Genomic DNA, 11,299 nt, shown 5'->3' on the forward strand with positions numbered 1-11,299 from the left:
TGGCATAAAAATAACAAGGCATTGATAAAGGCCGGAAACTTAAAGGGACACGTCGGATACCCGACGTGTAAACTCGTCGAATGCATTTCGGCGATCCTCAAGATCAAAGATGAGAAGATTTGTTGAACCAGTTTTCAAGACCAACTACCGAAGATGAAGAACAGTTCGGAAGAATCGAGGAGCGTCCCTAACTTGAAGACCGGTTTAGGGGGCTACTGACGGTGTCCTGGACTAGGGGGTACTCACAATGTCATCTCCCGATCTGTTAGATTGGGCCGAGGACCCCATGGCCGTATACGCATGGGCCAGTTCGGACAGCTGCGGCATCCATGGAAGATTCCACAAGACTTGGTGATCAAGACAAGGACTCCTCCCCACCGGCGTATTCGGCTAGGACTCTTGTTATCCTAGGCCTCTGGTGCATTATATAAATCGAGGCCAGGCTAGTCGATAGATCATATACAACAACAATATCATAGGCTAGCTTCTAGGGTTTAGCCTCTATGATCTCGTAGTAGATCAACTCTTTTAATACTCATATCATCAAGAACAATCAAGCAGGACGTAGGGTATTACCTCCATCAAGAGGGCCCGAACCTGGGTAAACATCGTGTCCCCTGCCTCCTGTTACCATCCGCCTTGGACGCACAGTTCGGGACCCCCTACCCGAGATCCGCCGGTTTTGACACCGACACTTTGGTTTTAGGATGATTAGATTACTTGTTTACTATGTGCAGAACAAAAACAAAAACTTTGTCTGTAGCGCATGATATTACATTTTTTACTGGAAAGTCAAATGGGTCTGAAACATTTTGCACATTACTTCTGTACAAATTGTTCAAATTGTTGAATTTATTTCATAATTTTTGGAGTTACAGAAGTTTACTAAACCTCCAGATTACTACAGATTGTCCTGTTTTAGACACATTATATTTTTCGTGTGTTGTTTGCTTATTTTGATGCATCTATCGCTAGTATCGGAGGGTATGAACCATAGAGAAGTTGAAATACAATAGATATAGTTCTAATATGAAATTGGAATGAGTTTGAAACAGTACCTAAAGGCAGTGATTTGCAGGGCCGGGCCTGCAGTGGTGCATAAAGTGCGGCCCGCACAGGGCCCAAAATGTTTACATAGGCTTGGTATTAAAAAATGCACTGCTGGGCTGCTGGGCTCTAGCGCTATCGTCTCGAGTCGAACTGTTGAAGCGACGAGGCCACGAGGGGACCCATCGAGCGACATCCATTAGTGCTGAAACGGAATCCTAAAAAAAACTACCGCCGAAACGGGATCGACCTGATCTGTGATCTCCACGACTCCAGTCTCCAGCGCTGAGACGGCGGCCGCGACGAGCGTTGAAACTTCTCCTGATCTCCTCATCGTCCTTGATTTTTCCTCGACTGCTTGTACTCGATCAAGCATGTACTCGATGTCTCGATCACTATAGCCTAAAGGGATCAGGAATTCGGGATCGTTAGAACTACTCTCGATCTTGGGGCGACGTTTGTGGGCTCGTGGCTACAGGAAGGAAAGGAACATCTCAGGGCGACCTTCCGCTGCCGTCGTTGCCTTCCTCGCCTCCTCTGTCCTCTCTCAATTTTGGATTGATCGGTGACCGACTCTAGCCTCCTGCCAGGTGTTTACTGCTTAGCGAGTCCTTTTTGATTAACTTTGGTTCCTACTCCTAATTCCTAATTTTATAATTAACAATTGGCAGGGATCGCTACTTCGTTAGAGATTGATTCTTACTTCTTACCATCTCGGTTAAAGATCACAGGACCAAAAATTAGGTGAGTTAGACGGTTCATCTGATTGGCAAACATTGTTGAATGATCTCCAACTCAAATTGATATATGCTACTGTAAGACATTAATACATTACAATTTTTTTCTACGATATATATATACTACAAATGCTCGTTAGTTCTTTTTTTTGTGAGATAGGGCGCCAACTTTTAGTTTAGCACAGGGCCCCGAATTTTGCCGGCCCGCCCCTGGTGATTTGCTTTATTATACTAACAGATCTCACAAAGTATTTGTTGAAGTTTTGTGTGGATGAAGTGTTCGAAGATCGAGGAGCTATCAATATGAGAAGAATAAAGAGAGGTAAGAGGTCAAGCTTGGGGATGCCCAAGGCACCCCAAGTAAATATTCTAAGGATACTCAAGCATCTAAGCTTGGGGATGCCCCGGTTGGCATCCCATCTTTCTTCTTCAAAAATTATCAGTATACCTTGGTTTTTGTTTTGTTCACATGATTTGTGTCCTTTGTATTTTTCTTTTTATTTAAGAACCATGATAGTATGAGACGTCCCTTCATCAATCTATAGAATACTTCATGTGCTTCACTTACGTCTTCTAAGTATGATCTTATAGAATTGCATTTTGAGCTTCACTTAAATCTTTTGAGTATGGATTTATAGAATGCTTCGTGTGCTTCACTTATACATTTTGAGCTTGGATATTGGTTAGTCTATATTAATTGTAGAACGCTCCATGAACTTCACTTATATCTTTTGGAGTATGAATAATACTATCATCTAAAGCGGGTTTGGAAGAGTGTCAACTTTAGGAACTAGTGATCCCGCCATTCCGAATCGGGAGAATTTGGCTTATGTGGAGAGTAGTAAAATTTCTACGCCCGTAGATCATGAAAATAATGCTTTATGTGATGGTAATATTGTTGAACACATTCATGATGCTACTGAAAATTATTATGAGGGAGGAATACATGCTTGTAGGAGTTGCAATAATATCAAGTTTCCTCTATATGTGCTTAAAGTTTTGAAGTTATACTTGTTTTGCCTTCCTATGCTAGTTGATTCTTGTTCCCATAAATTGTGTGCTCACAAAATCCCTAGGCATAGGAAGCGGGTTAGGTTTAAATTTGTTAGTCATATTCTTCATGATGCTCCCTTTATGTTTCAGTTCTTATCTTTTATGTGAGCATCATTGAAATCATCATGCCTAGCTAAAAAGGCATTAAAGAAAAGCGCTTGTTGGGAGACAACCCAATATTTAACCTTACTGTTTTTGTGTGTTCTCATGATTAAGCTAATGTAATAATCATGTACTATAGCTTTTTTCAATAAAGCGCCAAGTAAGACCTTTGGGAAGACTTGGGTGAAAGTTAATGTGATCTTGCTGTAAAAAACAGAAACTTTGCGCTCACGAGATTAGCTGCCATTTTTTACAGAAGAGTGCTTTGGTGCTGATTCTTTTTGCAGAAGATTAATAGACAAATTCCTCACGTCCACCAATATATTTCATAATTGTTTGAGTAGCCGAAGTATGGTTAGTGTTCAGATCATTACAGACTGTTCTGTTTCTGACAGATTCTGTTTTCATTGCATAGTTTGCTTGTTTTCTAGTTTCTATGACTTATATTTCTCAATATAAATTGTAGAAATGATATGGTACAGTAGGAATTGTGTGAGAAAAATTATGAGCCTTGTCTTTGACAGTACCAAAGTGAATGGTTTACTTTTTATCATACTAACCTATCTCACGAAGTTCTGTTAAGTTTTGTGTGATTGAAGTTTTCAAGCTTTGGGGTGAGATATCGATATGAGGAGAATAAGGAGTGGAAAGACCCTAAGCTTGGGGATGCCCAAGCAACCCCAAGGTAATATTCAAGGAAGACTCAAGCGCCTAAGCTTGGGGATGCCCCGGAAGGCATCCCCTCTTTCGTCTTCAAAATTATCGGTATACCTTACTCGGAGCTATATTTTTATTCGTCACATGATATGTGTTTTGCTTGGAGCGTATTTTCAATTTTACTTGCTGTTTGAATAAAATCATTGGATCTGAAATCTTGAATGAAAAAGAATCCTCCCATGGCTAGTTAATTATTTGACTACTCAGTGTCCTTCACTTATATCTTTTTGGAGTAGTTTGTCATTTACTCACGTGCTTCACATATATCCTATGAGTAAATGGTTGAATGAATTGAATATCATGAATCTGAATTTATATATGTTTCATATGCTTATATCATGGGGAGTAATGACTTCACACAGAATAAGTATAGGTAGTAAACTTATTGGAAGTTAGCAAACCTAGAATTGGTCACTTGAACAATTCATGAAAGAATATTGAAGGAAGAGAGATTTCACATATAAATATACTATCTTGGACATCTTTTGTAATTGTGAGAACTCATTAAAATATGACATGCTAAAAGGTTGATGTCGGACAAGGAAGACAACGTAATGGGTTATGTTTTCTTATATCCGAAATAAAGTATATTGTCTTGGATCATCCAACATGTTGAGCTTGCTTTTCCCCCTCATGCTAGCCAAATTCTTTGCACCAAGTAGAGATACTACTTGTGCTTCCTAATATTCTTAAACTAGTTTTGCCATGAGAGTCCACCATACCTGCCTATGGATTGAGTAAGATCCTTCAAGTAAGTTGTCATCGGTGCATGCAATAAAAATTGCCCTCTAAATATATGATCTATTAATGTGGAGAAAATAAGCTTTATACGATCTTGTGATGTGGAAGAAATAAAAGCGACGAATTGCATAATAAAGGTCCATATCACAAGTGGCAATATAAAGTGACGTTCTTTTGCATTAAGATTTTGTGCATCCAACCATAAAAGCGCATGACAACCTCTACTTCCCTCTGCGAAGGGTCTATCTTTTACTTTTATCTTCTAACCTTATACAAGAGTCATGGTGGTCACCACCTTTCCTTTTTACACTTTTTCCTTTGGCAAGCCCTTTGTGTTGGATCGATCCGGATATATATATATATATATATATATATATATATATATCCACCTGGATGTAGGTTTTCATAATTTATTATTGTTGACATTACCCTTGAGGTAAAAGGTTGGGAGGCGAAACTATAAGCCCCTATCTTTCTCTGTGTCCGATTAAAACTTTGAACACATAAATATCACGTGAGTGTTAGCAATTGTGAAAGATTAAATGATAGTTGAGTATGTGAAGTTTGCTAAATCAAAGCTCTGACATAGACCCTTCCTGAAAATAAGATGAATTACAATTTTTTGATGACTGAGAATACAGTTTGTTAGTTTCAAGAAAGTTTATGATCTATACTTTAACATGTGAATAGCTTGTTACTTGATCGTGAAAAGTTTTATGAAGATGAGCTACCGATATGACATATAATGATGCTAGAAAAAGTGATTGGAACTTGTGCACTTGCTAGCATTCACACTTCATAAATTATTTCTTTTATCATTTACCTACTCGAGGATGAGCGGGAATTAAGCTTGGGGATGTTGATACGTCTCCAACGTATCTATAATTTATGAAGTATTCATGCCATGTTTACAATATTTTTATATGATTTTGGTATGATTTGATTAGAACTAACCCGGACTGGCACTGTTTTCAGCAGAACTACCGTGGTGTTGTTTTTGTGCAGAAATAAAAGTTCTCAGAATGCGATGAAAATCAACGTAGATTTTTTCTGGAAAATATGAAAAATACTGGAACAAAAATCTACCGGAGGGGAGTCACGGGGGCCCCATGAGGGTGGGGTGCGCGCCCCATGCCTCATGGAATCCCCGAGGGGCCCCTGACGTGAAATCAACGCCAACTTCTCCTATAAATACAGAAACCTCGGAAAATTAACCTCGATCGGAAGTTCCGCCGTTGCAAGCCTCTATAGCCACGGGAAATCAATCTAGGCCCTCTCTGGCACCCTGACGGAGGGGGCCATCATCACTGGAGGCTATGGAGGACGATCCCGGAGGGGCCATCATCACCATGAAGGCGAAGGACTAGAGGGAGAACCTCTCACCATCCAGTGGGGGCATGGAGGAGGAAGCTGATAACCCACAAGTATACGGGATTGCAACAATTTTCGAGGGTAGAGTATTCAACCCAAATTTATTGATTTGACACAAGGGGAGCCAAAGAATATTCTCAAGTATTAGCAGCTGAGTTGTCAATTCAACCACACCTGGAAACTTAATATCTGCAGCAAAGTGTTCAGTAGCAAAGTAATATGATAGTAGTGATAATGGTAGCAAAAGGTAACGGTAGTAAAAGTAATGTTTTTGGTATTTTTTAGTGATGATAGCAATAGCAACGGAAAAGTAAATAAGCGAAGAACAATATATGGAAAGCTCGTAGGCAATGGATCGGTGATGGAGAATTATGTCGGATGCGGTTCATCATGTAACAGTCATAACCTAGGGTGACACAGAAATACCTCCAGTTCATTGACATAATGTGGGCATGTATTCCGAATATAGTCATACGTGCTTATGGAAAAGAACTTGCATAACATGTTTTGTCCTACCCACCCGTGGCAGCGGGGTCCTTACGGAAACTAAGGGATATTAAGGCCTCCTTTTAATAGAGAACCGGAACAAAGCATTAACACATAGTGAATACATGAACTCCTCAAACTACGGTCATCACCGGTAAGTATCCCGATTATTGTCACTTCAGGGTTAACGGATCATAAAACATAATAGGTGACTATAGACTTGCAAGATAGGATCAAGAACACTCATATATTGATGAAAACATAATAGGTTCAGATCTGAAATCATGGCACTCGGTCCCTAGTGACAAGCATTAAGCATAGCAAAGTCATAGCAACATCAATCTCAGAACATAGTGGATACTAGGGATCAAACCCTAACAAAACTAACTTGATTACATGATAGATCTCATCCAACCCATCACCGGCCAGCAAGCCTACGATGGAATTACTCACGCACGGCGGTGAGCATCATGAAATTGGTGATGGAGGATGGTTGATGATGACGATGTCGATGGATTCCCCTCTCCGGAGCCCCGAACGGACTCCAGATCAGCCCTCCCGAGAGGTTTTAGGGCTTGGCGGCGGCTCCGTATCGTAAAATGCGATGATTTCTTCTCTCTGTTTTTTTCTCACTAAAACTCAATATATAGAGGTGGAGTTGGAGTCGGAGAGGCAACTGGGGGCCCACGAGGTAGGGGCGCGCCCCCACCCTCGTGGCAAGGTGGTGGGCCCCTGGCCTTCATCTTTTGCAGGTATTTTTTATATTTTCTGAAAAGTTACTCCGTGAAGTTTCAGGTCATTCTGAGAACGTTTGTTTCTGCACATAAATAACACCATGGTAATTCTGCTGAAAACAGCGCCAGTCTGGGTTAGTTCCATTCAAATCATGCAAGTTAGAGTTCAAAACAAGGGCAAAAGTGTTTGGAAAAGTAGATACGACGGAGACGTATCAGAAGCACAAGGGGGAGAACCTCTCCTCCTCTCTCTCTCTCGGTGGCACCGGAGTGCCATCGAGAGGGGAATCATAGCCGCGGTGATCGTCTTCATCAACATCACCATCCTCATCTCTTTTACGTGGTCCACTCTCCCGCACCCCGCTGTAATACCTACTTGAACATGGTGCTTTATGCCACATATTATGATCCAATGATGTGTTGCCATCCTATGATGTTTTGAGTAGATATCCTTTGTCTTTGGGTTGATTGATGATCTAGATTGGTATGAGTTGTATGTTTTACTTTGGTGTTGTCCTATGGTGCCCTCCATGTCGCGCAAGCGTGAGGGATTCCCGCTGTAGGGTGTTGCAATATGTTCATGGTTTGCTTATTGTCTGCGTTGCAATATGTTCTTGGTTGATTGATGATCTAAATATGTAAAGCCAGCATTCAAGTTTTCAGCAAAGATTATAACTAACCACATTCGCAATAACGTATAGGTCTCAAGTTTACTCATATCAATGGCATAATCAACTAGCGAGCAATAATAATAAATCTCGGATGACAACACTTTCTCAAAACAATCATAATATGATGTAACAAGATGGTATCTCGCTAGCCCTTTCTGAGACCGCAAAACATAAATGCAGAGCACCTTTAAAGACCAAGGACTGACTAGACATTGTAATTCATGGTAAAAGAGATCCAGTCAAGTCATACTCAATGTAAACTAACAGTAATGAATGCAAATGACAGCGGTGCTCTCCAACTGGTGCTTTTTAATTAGAGGGGGATGACTCAACATAAAAGTAAATAGATAGGCCCTTCGCAGAGGGAAGCAGGGATTTGTAGAGGTGGCAGAGCTCGGTTTTGAAACAGAGGTGAATAATATTTTGAGCGGTATACATTCATTGTCAACATAACAACCAAGATATGGCGATATCTTCCATGCTACACACATTCTAGGCGGTTCCGAAATAGAATGGTAAAGTTTATACTCCCTCTTCCACCAACAAGCATCAATCCATGGCTTGCTCGAAACAACGAGTGCCTCCAACTAACAAGAGTCCCAGGGGGAGTTTTGTTTGCAATTATTTTGATTTAGTTTGCATAAAGCATGGGACTGGGCATCCCGGTGACCAGCCATTTATCTCGTGAGTGAGGAGCGGAGTCCACTCCTCTTGAGAATAACCCGCCTAACATGGAATATACAGACAACCCTAGTTGATACATGAGCTATTCGAGCATACAAAACAGGATATTTATTTGAAGGTTTAGAGTTTGGCACATACAAATTTACTTGGAACGACAGGTAAATACCGTATATAGGTAGGTATAGTGGACTCATGTGGAATAACTTCGGGGTTTAAGGGATTGGATGCACAAGCAGTATTCCCTCTTAGTACAGGTGAAGGCAAGCAAAAGACTGGGAAGCGACCAGCTAGAGAGCGACAACCGTCATGAACATGCATTAAAATTAATCAACACCGAATGCAAGCATGAGTAGGATATAATCCACCATGAACATAAATATCGTGAAGGCTATGTTGTTTTTGTTTCAACTACATGCGTGAACATGCGCCAAGTCAAGTCACTTAAATCATTCAGAGGAAGATACCACCCTATCATACCACATGATAACTATCTCAATAGCATGTTGGCACGCAAGGTAAACCATTATGACTCATAGCTAATCAAGCATGGCACAAGGAACTATGATCTCTAGTTGTCATTGCAAACATGTTTATTCATAATAGGCTGAATCAGGAACGATGAACTAATCATATTTACAAAAACAAAAGAGGTCGAGTTCATACCAGCTTTTCTCATCTCAGTCAGTCCATCATATATCATCATAATTGCCTTTCATTGCATGAATGAACGATGTGAATAATAATAATAGTGTGCGTGCATTGGACTAAGCTGGAATCTGCAGGCATTCAATAAACAGGAGAAGACAAGGCAATATGGGCTATTTTGTCAAATCAACAATAATGCATATAAGAGCCACTTCAAAAATTTAATTATGGTCTTCTCCTATCGACCCCAAAGGAAAGAAAAGAAATAAAACTATTTACACGGGAAAGCTCCCAACAAGCAAAAGAAGAACATGAAATCTTTTTGGGTCTTATTTTTAATTACTACTACAAGCATGGAAATTAAACTAACTAAAAGCTACAACTATTTTTTTGGTTTTTCTTAAGGTTAATTAAACACACAAGAAGAAAGCATAAAAAGGAAAATAAACTAGCATGGATGATACAATGAAAAAGTATGAGCACCGACATCTAGCAATGAGTGTATGAGCATAAATGTAATGTCGGTGAGAAATGCATACTCCCCCAAGCTTAGGCTTTTGGCCTAAGTTGGTCTATGGCCACGGCTGGCCTGGCGGATATCCATAATAGTAGTTGGGGTCGTACTGAGAAGAAGAAGAGGAAGACTCCGATTGCCACTGGCTGACAATCATCTCCGGATCCCACTGGTAATTAGACTGTCGTGAAGCATCAACCTGTGGTTCCGGCTCTGGCTCCATGGCTGGTGCAGGGTTCCGGTAGGCGTGAATAGCCTTCAACGGAACAAGGTACTGGCCTATAGATAAATCAAACAAAGAAGGAGCAGGCAGGGTAATGGTCTCAGGATGATATTTATTAACGAAGAATTGATATTTAAGCTCTCCTTCCCTATTCTTAACAATAAAATCATGTGCCACCATACTTTTATAATCTAGATAAACACGAGGCAGCACTTTTTCTTCCTTCTCATATTGCCTAATAGGTATGTTAAAATTTGCAGCTAGGCGTGAAACATGGATGCCTCCAAAGATGGGGCCCTTTGTACGGTTCAGACTTAACCGTTTGGCAATAATGCCAGCCATACTAACAGAGTTATCACCGTATAAACCGTGGAGCAAAATAATAATATCAGGGATACTAAGGTTTCCACAGTTTCCGCGACCAATTAAACAACGACTAGCAAATAATGCAAAATAACGTAAAACAGGAAAATGTATGCTAGTGATTCATGCATCGGAAACCTTCCTTGTTTCCCCTACAATGATAGTATCAATAAACCCCTCCACATCATCGTGATGTGGTTCTTCTATCTTGCCCTCAAAAGGGACTAAACAAACCCGACAAAAATCATAAAGTGACATCTCCTTATGCTCATCATATAAATAAAACTCCACCATAGGTGGTGAGCTCCTAGAATGGAAATGAAAGTTTTGCACAAAGATATTTGTGAGTAAGAGATACCGATCGCATTGGTCGTGGAGGAAAGCGGTAAGGCCTGCATTCTTAGCCAATTCATGAAAATCTTCATAAATCCTGGCTACTCTCAAGAAATCCTCGGAAGGCCATTCACACGCCCGAACCTCCGTGGTGCGAGGCAGATTATACTTAAGCTTCGGTGCCTTTTCCTTCGAGCTTTGGCTCGATGAGCCCCTCAAAAGTCTCCTCATCATTTTTTGAAAAATTCTGAAATTTTTAGTAACTTCAAAATAAAAGTAAACCAAACTCAATAATATTGATAGCAACTACTCCTACAAGTGCCTAGAGCCTATATCATGCATCAAAACTACTTGGAACCATATAAATTTGACATGCAAGCTCAAGAACAGGGTCACCTAAGCAGCAAAAATTTGCAATGAATAAAGCACTAGAACAAAAACTAATTGGACCAATGGAGGAGTCACATACCAAGGAACAATCTCCCCAAGCAGTTTTGTGAGAGGTGCTTTGAGCAAGGAGATCGAAAATTGCAGCAAAATGAGCTAGAACTCGTGCTTGAGCTGGATATTTGTGTTTGGGGGAGGAAGAAGAAGTGTGTGGGTGCAGGAATAAGTGAAGGAGGGACACCATGGGCCCACGAGGCAGGGGGAGCGCCCTCCACCCTCGTGGGTAGGTGGTTGACCCCCCCCCCCCCTGATGTGTTCTCAGTGCCAAATATTCTAGAAAAAAATCATATTTAAATTTCAGGGCATTGGAGAACTTTTATTTTCGGGGTATTTTTATATTGCACAGATAATCGGATAACAGACAGAAAAATATTTGTTTTTATTTTATTTAATATAAATAACAGAAAGTAAAAGTGGGGTACAAAAGGTTG

The sequence above is a fragment of the Triticum urartu genome, chromosome 5 (assembly GCF_003073215.2).
Source record: "Triticum urartu cultivar G1812 chromosome 5, Tu2.1, whole genome shotgun sequence".
NCBI classification, from domain to species: Eukaryota; Viridiplantae; Streptophyta; class Magnoliopsida; order Poales; family Poaceae; genus Triticum; species Triticum urartu.